This window comes from Fukomys damarensis, unplaced genomic scaffold, assembly GCF_012274545.1.
Source record: "Fukomys damarensis isolate Sample0158 unplaced genomic scaffold, DMR_v1.0_HiC HiC_scaffold_30, whole genome shotgun sequence".
Taxonomy (NCBI): Eukaryota; Metazoa; Chordata; class Mammalia; order Rodentia; family Bathyergidae; genus Fukomys; species Fukomys damarensis.
Window position 1 is genome coordinate 32909444 of NW_022900942.1, and position 10715 is coordinate 32920158.

Genomic DNA, 10715 nt, shown 5'->3' on the forward strand with positions numbered 1-10715 from the left:
GAGTATGATGTTAATAGTGGGTTTATTAAATTTGGCCTTTACTACATTGAGGTAGACTTCTTGTATATCTAATTTCTTGAGAGTTATATCCTGTATGGATGTGAAATTTTATTGTGATTTTTCTGCATCTATAAAGAAAATCACGACTTCATTCTGTTCATCTAATGTATAGTTATGTCTCAGCTCATAAATGCTTCTGTTAGCAAACAATTTGGTTCACAAACAAAAGCGTTCAGTAAAATTTTGCTTCTGTTTGTAAATTCCACATCAGTTTTCAGACATGACCATAGCCATGTTCCCCACACAAACACAAATTTAGCCGTCTTCCCCAAAACTGTAAAACAAATTAAGTTCACAAATGCTGTACCACTGTATAGCACTGAATGGTTTTCATGTGTTAAAACATTCTTGCATTCCAATGATGAATCCCACTTATTCTAGGGGTCAATTGTCTTAATGTGTTGTTAAATTTGTTGAGGATTTTCCATCTATATTTATTAGAGATATTATCTACCCCAAATTATTTTTCTTTTCAGGACCCTCTGTGACTTTGGTATTGCTGGCCTTGTAAAATACATTTGATAATGTTCTTTCCTCTTCAATATTTCTTTTAAAGTTTGAGAGGATTGGCATTATTTCTTCAAATATTTAATAGAAATTACTTATGAAGCTATCTAGTCGGACTTGGGACTATGTGAGTATAAGTTTACTCTGCATTTCTATTTCTTAATGATTTATTCTAGGTTTAACAATTGATTAATAATTGAAGCAGAAAGTCAATATAAAATTTTGATCATATTTTTAGGGATTTATTTCTTCTAGGCTTTAAGATTTTTACATATACATATGTATATATATATATAACATAGTAGTTTCTTATGACTTTTATATATCTACAGTATCAGTTACAATGTCTCCCTTTTATTTCTAATTTTATGTATTTGAATATTTTATTTTTTATTAGTCTAACCAAGTATCTGTGGATTTTTAATTTTTGTCAAAAGGCTTCTTAGTTTCTTTGCTGATCTTTTCTTTATTTTCTATATTCTATTTTTATTTCCCTATGCTCTGACCTTTATTATCTCTTTGATTCTGAGAGCTTTGGCCCTGTTTTATTTGTTTATTTGTTGGTTTCATATTTACATGAAGTATACTGTTAGGTGGTTTTAAGCCTTTCTTTTTTCTTGTAGGTAGTTATTACTATAAACTTCCTCCTTAGAGCTGCAATTGCTGCATTACAATGTTTTTAGTTTGTTGTGGTTCCATTTCCATATGTGACAAGATATTTTTCTAGATCCAGCCACCTCTGCAAAGCCCCATCTATGAGCACATGAGGCTATATCCACACAGCTAGATATAAGCCATAGCACTAAACAACTCAGCAAATTTGCCTAAATGTGTTGAGATTTACAGCCATACAGTAACCTGCATAAGGATCTTTAAAGCAGCTTTAAATCCACAATTGCCCAAACCTGGAAGCAATTAAGATATTTTTTAGTAGTTAAATGGATAAATTTTAGTACATCTAGTCAATGAGTTATCTAGGTATAAAAAACAGGAATGAACCTCATTTATGAAATATATATTATATTATATTATATTATATTATATTATAATATAATATATTGCCAGGCATTTGGGGAAGGGAGCGATAAATAGGCAAAGTAGAATATTTTTAAGGGAACTCTTCCTTGTGATATTGTATTGGCAAATACGTGTCACCTATTTGTCAAAAGCCATAGCTGTACAACACCAAGAAAGAACCCTCACATAAACCGTGGGCTTTAGATGATTATATTTTATCAGTGTTGGCTCATCAGTTGTAGCCAGTATATCATCCTGGCACAGCATGTTGCTACTGTGTAGTATGGGAGAATATGTGGAAATACTTTGTAGTTTCTGCTGCATTTTGCTGTGTACCTAAAGCTATTCTAAAATGAAATAAGGTCTATTAAAAAGAACAGGCTAGTGTAAATATTGGTAAATTATATATCTTATAAAGAACCTGTATTTGGAATATTTAATGACAATTTAAGCCAGCCATAGTGATGCATGTCTGCAATCCCAGCATTTGGAAAGCTGAGGCAGAAGGATCACCATGAGTTTAAGGCCAGCCTGAACTACACAGGCGACCCTGCCTTGAACCACTCTTAAAAAAATTTACAAGACCACCCAACTTCAAAACACACAAAGGATTTAAATAGACATTACTCTAAGAAGGTAGATATCTGGCCAATAGATATATGCAAAATTGCTCAACATTAACCACTAAAGTAATGAAAATGAGAATCACAATGAGATGCCATCTCACACCTACTATGATGATTATAATGAAAAATACACTTTAAAAAGTGTTACAATGGGGAGAAATTGGAATCCTCATGCAGTGCAGGTGGGAATATAGAATAGAACTTTCACATTAGAAAAGTCTGCTGGTTTCCAAATGGTTAAAACTAGATTTGCCAAATGTCCCAGCAATTCCATTATGTATGTTTACCAAGACAAAAACATATATCCACACATAGCATTTCAAAAGTGAAAATAACTCATTTTTTATGAACTGATGCGTGTGGTATATCCATACAGTAGAATAGCAATCAAAAGAAATGCAGTAGTGATATATATATCTATCTATCTATCTATCTATCTATCTATCTATATATATATATTAATGGAAATGGTAAGTCAAGAGAGGCATTTGTAAAGAACCACATATTGCATGAATCTACTTATATGAAATAACCTCAGCAAAGACATCCATATAGACAGAATGCAGATTTTAGTTGTCTCAGGTGGAGGTTGTGGTAGGGGGTTAGGAAGGAATGTGGTGGAGTGACTGCTAATAGGTACAGTGGTACCTCAATTCATGAATTTATTTGTTCTACTACTTCAGAAAAGATCGCCACACCTCTGTGTGTTTGGGAAAGATAGCTTCAGTCATGTTTTTACCTGATGCAGAGTTTGCAAACTAAAACAAAATTTTGCCAACTGCTTTTGTTTGAAACCCAAATTATGGTACTGCTGTATGGATTTCTTTAGGGGAAGATAAAAATGTCTTAACAAATTTTTTTTTGTGATGATGGTTACAAAATCATATAAGAATTGTACACTGGAATTGCATCATATGTTAATTATATATTATTAAAGGTGTTAAACAAAAAAAAGCCAAGATATTTTATCTTACTTTTGATTCCTTCTTTGATCAATCAATTGCTCTGAGAGTAACGTTTAGCTTCTGTACATTTAAGAATTTTCCAGCATTTTTCTTGATTTTTTTTTGTTTTATACCATTGTAGTTCAGAAAGATATTTTCTCTAATTGAAGTGTCAAATTTATTAAGATTTGCCTTGTTGCTTAAAATACGATCTGTGCTGGAGCTCATTTTATAGGCAATTTAGAAGAATGCATATCCAGCTTCTGTTGGGTGCAATGTCTGTATGTCTGTTACTCCATTTGTTCTAAAGTATGGTTTAAGTCAAAGATTTTGTACTGATTTTCTGTCTGGATGATTTATCAATTGTTAAAAATTTAAGTCTATCAATATTATATTACTGTACTTAGATCTATTAATATATTTAGGGGCTCTAATTTTTGGTAAATATTTACAATGGTTGTACTCTATCATTATATAGTGACTTACTTTGTTTCTTGTTACAGTCTTTTTTTACTTAAAGTCTATTTTGTCTCATGTAAGTATTCCTCTTCTCTTCTAGTTTCTATTTACAAGTGATGTCTTTTTGCCATCCCTTCAATTTCAATTTATGTGCAAGCTTAAAACTGAAGTGACTCTGGAGGCAACAAATAGTTGGGTATTATTATTTTATGCATTCAGCTATTCTATCTTAATTGGAGAAATTAATCCATTTATTCTTTTCCATTTATAAACTGTCTTTTATTAGTATATTTTTATTAGTATATGTTCATAGCACATAATGTTTACATTCCTAGTGTGGGGTTGGCACATGTACATAACACATCTTAATTCCTCTTATCATCCACTTTCCCATATCTCTCCCACTCCTTTGAAGAGACTTACTATTATTATTCTGTGTATTGTTTTCTGTCTGGCTTGTGTTTTGTTCTTTTCTTCTTCCCTTGCTCTCTTCCTTTGTGGTTTGAAAGATTTTCTAAGTATACTTTGATTTATTTTTCTCTATTGTTTGTGTACTAACTATAGTTTTTACTTTGTGGCTATCATGAGCATTACACAAATCATCTTGTAGTTAAAATAATCTATGTGAACTCTATAACACGGTAAATTTTTTGTTGTTTTACCTGAGATTGAACTCACAACCTCACACTTGCAAGGCAGATTCAGTGCCACTAGCTAAATCCCTGGCCCAAAAACTTTAATCATGAACAAAAACTCTACCTTTTTTCTCCATTCTCTACAATTTATGCTTCAATACTATAATTTACATTTTATTTTGGTTATCTATTAACAAATTATTGTAAAAACTCCCTGGACTTCCTTAAAATTATTTTGAATTTTTTAATCTGGAAATTCATAGATCTCAATTTCTTTCTGGTTGATTGCTAGGTAGCTACTGTATTCTTATGGTATCATCATATTTCTTTGATTTTTTTTGGTGTGTGTTTCTTGTAGCTTCAGTGTCTGAACATTTGATGGAATAGTCACCTTTAGTAATAGGTATTTGGGGTATTTTTCCTTTTTAATTATACTAGAGATAAGTAGTTTGAATTCTGCCATTACAATATTAAAATACTCTGAATTTGACAATTCCAGTAAATTTTATACTTTCATGTTTTCCTGTTAATACATAATGTTCATTTCACCTTGAAACATTTCTTTGGTATTTGTTTAAGGCACTTTTAGGAAAAACAATGACACTTTTACATGGGAAGATTTTATATCTGCCTTGTTTTTGAGGGAACATTTTGCCAAGTCAAGTATTCTTGGTTGGTATTTTTCTCTTTCAGCACTTTGCAGTATCATCCCATTTTTTCCTGTCCTGAGAGATTTCTTTAAAGAAATTTTCTAACAGGCTTATAAATGTTCCTTTGAAAGAGATTAGCTGCTTTTCTTTTGAAGTGTAAAATTACATACTTGTTTTTGATTTTTCAAAGTTTTGGATATAACCTCTTGAACTGATCTTTGGGTTAAATCTGTATGTGGACAGAATTTTTTTTTTTTTTTTTTCCTCTACCAGGGATCGAACTTGGAACCTTGCACTTGTGAGGCAGGTGGTGGCACCATTGAGCTAAATCCCCAGCCCCATGGATAGAAGTTGTGAATGTTAATCCTTGCTAATCTATTTGTATGTCCCTATTTCTCCCTTAGTTTTGGGAAGTTTCAACCATTATTTATTTAAGTAAGCTGTTTTGTCCAAATTTTCTTTTTCCTAACCCTCTAAAATTCCCTATATGTAATTTTTCACTTTTTTTGTGTCTATAATTACTATAAGTTTTTAAAAATATATTTTTCTCATTCCCTTTTCTTTCTTTTCTCCCTCACTTGATAATCTGAAATGGCCTTACTTGGAGTTCTCCAATTTCTCTCTTTGGCTTGAACAAGTTCACTGTTTAGATTCTATTGCATTTCTTATTTCCTTCATTATAGTCTTCACCTCTAAAGTTTCTCCTGGATTCTTATTCTCTGTCTGTCTCTGTTTGTCTCTCTGTCTTTCTCTCTCTCTCTCTCTCTCTCTCTCTCTCTCTCTCTCTCTCTCTCTCTCTCTCTCTCTCTCTCATATTATGATTTTGTTACAGTATTTTTTATTTCATTAAATTTTTAATCTACACTTTCTTGTAGCTCCCTGGACTTTCATAAAATATTTTGAATTATTTATCTGTAAATTCGGAGATCTGTATTTCTTTCTGGTTGATTGCTAGATAGCTACTTTGGGATTTTTTTGTATCATTGTTTCTTTGATATTTTGGTGTGTGTTTCTTGCAGCTTTAGCGTCTAAACATTTGATGGAATAGTCACCTCTTCTAGAGTTTTGCATGCTGGTATTGGTAGGTACACCTGTAGAAAAATAGCTGTGTGGGGTGTTATAGTTTTAGTTCCGGGCAAGGTTAAGGTCCACTAGCATACTCCCTATGCAGTTCTGTCAGCTGAGTTCAGTGTTCATAAACATTGCACCAATGCTGTGGGTGACTACAGAAGAGAGAAATGATGAAGTCTTCAATAGTAAAGGCCTTAAGTGTCTTACAGATCTATTTCTTCTACCAAAGAAGATGATGTGGTTCTTAAAGATAATATTTTTGTTGTACAGTTCAACTTATGGTCAGTATTGCAATGGTTGTAGCACTAGTTTCATATATACAGATACAGACTAGCCACAGAGCAAGAGTCTGGAACATATTCATTTGCACAGAAACAGACTCTCTTTTGTCTAGGGTTCTAGCTAGACACATAGTAGTGATGATTCCAGTGTCCTTGAAGCATTCACACACAGAGTCCCACAGACGTGAGTTCTAGAGAACAGATATACACAGAGCAATTATGGAGCCCAGGTCTGAAGTGCAGGTGAACCTGAAACAACTCTGCTTTAGTGTTCTGAGCATATGTGGTCTTGGTAGTGATGACAGTCTTGGTCCTGAGATGGCACAACAGCACCTCTGTCTTAAATATGTAATTAATATCTCCTCTAATTCCAGGATGTCCATGGCAATGATGGTTGCAGGTTACCTTGGTGATAAAAGTTATCAATGTCCTCTGTAGAGCAGTGCATTGTATCATTACCAACGAACACTAAAGAGCCCTCCAACATTTATGCAATGTAGAGCCCATTGCGATCACTTAGGCTGATGAGGTCCCCCCAGTGTTAAGGCAGCCAGAGTTCTATATAGAATAGGCCACTGGGGACCAATGGGTTCCTAACATGACATCCAAACGTGGCTGACACAGATGGCCCCTCCCTTCTTCCTTGTTTCTATCCTTTCCTAGACATTTCAGGTATGCCCAACTCCACTAATACTCAATGCAGTCTTCCTTGTATTCTTTTCTTGCTCCATTGTGTTATCCTAGGTTTTTACTTGGACTCTTGTGCACTTATAGGGCTTTTTCATGTATAGCTAAAAGACCTTTGTCTGTGGAAGAAGATTAAAGCTGATATCTTCTAATTTGTTGTCTTCCTAATTTTATATTTAATGATATAGGAAGTTATCTGGATTTTAAATTCTTTACAAGAATACATTCAACAAATATTTGATTACATATCTATGTATGTGTATTCTGTATATAGATATACATATAAACCACCCACCAGGGAATATTAAATAGGATAAAAAATTAAGACAGGATGTTAAGATAAAGACATGTAGGCCATTGGTTACTAAATAGTAAGCATTTAATAATTGGAGTGTGCAAAAAATCTTACTCTTTATATATAAGGCACTGATATATATGAATATATATATAACAGATACATAGTACTCTCTGTGGAAGTACTCTTTGTGGCATTAAAATTTTGTGGCAGAGTTATAAATGGTTAGGAAAAAATCCTGAACAATACCAATACATATTAATTAAAGTTAGATTACAAAATCTGAGCTGTAAGATTTTTTTCAGCCAAGGTAAAATAGGAGATGTGTCAAAATGTACATACCAAATTTAAAAGAAAGAAAGCTCTTTTTCCTAATTACACTTAACTAAAGTTCCCTTCATATGTCATTGTGCAGCAGATATTTGGTGAGTTAATCTTTCAGTAGCTTTTCTTTGTTTGCTTCATTTAGTACAAGGTCAAAATGCCAATGGTCAATGGACCAGGGAAGATGAAAGCAAGGTCAGATAATCCAAATATGCAGCTCTGTGATGGTCTGCTTAAATCCAGATCTAAATAGAGCTCATAAGTGAATAAACTGCATGTTCTTCTAATGATTATTCTAAAATGTTGTTTCTCTTGATTGAGCACTTGAAAAATATCTACTGCTAATTAATCTTAATTTACATTTTTTGGTAAGAATCTAGAATGCAGGTATTGGGATTATCACATGCACCTTTTTTCACACACACACACAAAAAGCTTTACTTTAATAATGTAAATATTACATGCTCATTGTAAAACATTTTAACAACAGAAAAATTATGAGAGAAAATATCACCTGATGCCCACAATTTTGAGGTAATGATTAATATTTTGGGGACTACTTTTTCATCAGTATGCTTATATATATCCATATACATACATTTATTTTTATATTACATAAAGCAAACTATCTACATATTTATCTCTGTGTATACTTGTATTTGTGTTTATATATGCATATATGTGTACGTATATTTATTTGCTAATGTCTATGTCACATTAGTGGAGTTTCAGCCTTCATTTTATTCTTATAAAAGCCTTCTTTTTGTTCTAATGTCTTACCATTTTTAACTTTTCAAGCATATCATAAGATTTAAATATTTTAATGAAGTTAAAATTCTTTGCATCCTACTCACTCACAGAAATGGGGACGACTCATCCCACAGGTCACATTGTCATAATTACATTGGGGTAGTAAGGGATCATTTTCTCCTTTGTTTCTTGCTGTGCAGAGTGACACTGTATACCTAATGGGCTGAACTACTGTCTCTACATAGAGCCTAAAGGAGCTTACTTACATAGAAACTATGTCTTATTCATCATAGTATATTTAGTACAATGCATGTCACAGATTAGATGCTCAGTAAGTGTTGAGGAAAGAGAAAGCTGCATAGAACCACATAGGTAAGTTATAGGATCTGCTTTAATTACGAGGGAGAATCATGACAACATTTGAAAATGCCAACTGAATCATCCGTGTCAGGCCCTTGAAATTCAGAAAGGTAAGTTTATTTTCATATATAGAGTTTTTTCCTCTTTTTTCTACAAATCAGAATTAGCCCGCTAGATAGCCAGACCTCTGAGAATAGAATTACATGACTGTTCAATGATTCCAACTAGAAATTAACTCATGTCATGTCTGGACATGGGAAAGTAAAGCTCATCCATGCATTCCTAGACATTAAGATGTCCTTCATTGTGGACACAATACAGTCCCTATAGTAATTGAATTCTACTTTCCTTTTATTTTAACCAAAATGGAAAGAACGTCATATATAATAATATATAATACTTAGTAATAAATAGGGCATTTATATAAATCTTTATCTCAAATTGTAATTCTAGTTTTGGGTAGAGTAGACAGTTATGTATTTAGAATTAATAATTAGAAATTGACATTTAATTTAAATACATATCTATGATGTAGCTAATACTATTTTTAAAAACATTTTTTTGTATTTTCTATATGTATTTTTTGGGGTTAACATTTTAATTTTGTAAGAAATTTGAAAAGCAGGCTGAAACATCTGAGGTTGCTTTTCATTTTCATGCCTGTTTCTGAAAGAATGCCTGCAAAGATTAACATTCTTGTGCACACTGAATTCCTACTGAAGATGTTTAGTTGCGTATTTCTGAGGTTTAACAAGACAATGGCTCAGCCAATGTGACACTATCCTGAAAGAGATTTTTCCATCCGGTCTTCCTCACAGAATTTTAAAGAATTGGAGAAGTACAAACTTGAAAGTTACCATTAGTCAAATCCAATCCAATAACAGCAAAACTCATATAATTCTGACACATCATACATCTTTGGACTTTAAGTATATTTTTCTTATTTCTGCATAACTCTGGCTCATCTCCTCTAGCACCATGGTGAAAGGAAATTTTTTGATTAATGATTTCTCAAAACAATGACAAGATCCTTATAATACTTCTTCTTGTGAAAAAAATCAAGGAAGTTGATTTCTGAGAACTCAGTGATTCAGTAGGTATTTTCTTTGCTTTTGTCATTCTGACTTGCCTTCTGAGAAGACACCAAGAGAGTTAAATACTAGGTTAAGTTTCATTTTACCATTTCCAAACCTTATATTTCCTTCTTGGAAATATGAATTAGCTAGTTCCTGGAAAACCAATAGTACTTCTCTTGGTATTGTTATTGAGAGCTGTTGCTTCTTTGCGATTTCCTGGAACCTAATGGAACTTTTTTGGAGACCTGAGGAACTTTGGAGGAATGTTGTTCTATTTACTAATTGGACAGAATTTCCTTCTCCATCTTTCCTTGCAGCTCCCCATCTACCTCACAGCTGGCAGAACTCTTCTCCCCATTTCAAAGCCTTTGTTTATACATACCTCATACTTCCCACCCTATATCTCACCCTTGATTTAAATTAAGGGGTAATAAACTTCACGTTTGGAATTTGAAGTGTTAGAGGAGTGAAGTCATGTTCATTTCTTGGCATATTGTCTAGAGCTGACTTCTTGCAATAGAGTTGGATAGCTGTGACAGAAAATATACGGCAGGACAAACCAGAAATATGCATTTCATGGTTCTTCCTACTAAAAGCTTTCTGAGCACTGCTTCAAACACACAGGTTTATCCCCAAGCTCATTTGGAGATTTTCTGAAAGTCATACAGCTAACTTTCAGAGTGTCCAAAGTATTCTCTTTATATCTATGACTGTAGATTCCTACAGATAAGCAGTTTAATGTTTTTAAAATTTAATATTTATATTTTTGCTACATTTGGATTCACAGTGAAATCAAGCAAAAGCAGAGTTCCCTTATATCTATTGTCCTCACATACAAATAATTGTCTCAATTATTGATATTACAAACCATAATGATATAACTTATAATAATGATAATGCATTGCTACACCCCATAATCCAAACTCCATAGTTAACACTCTGACTAACTTTTGATATTGTTCGTTCTGTATGT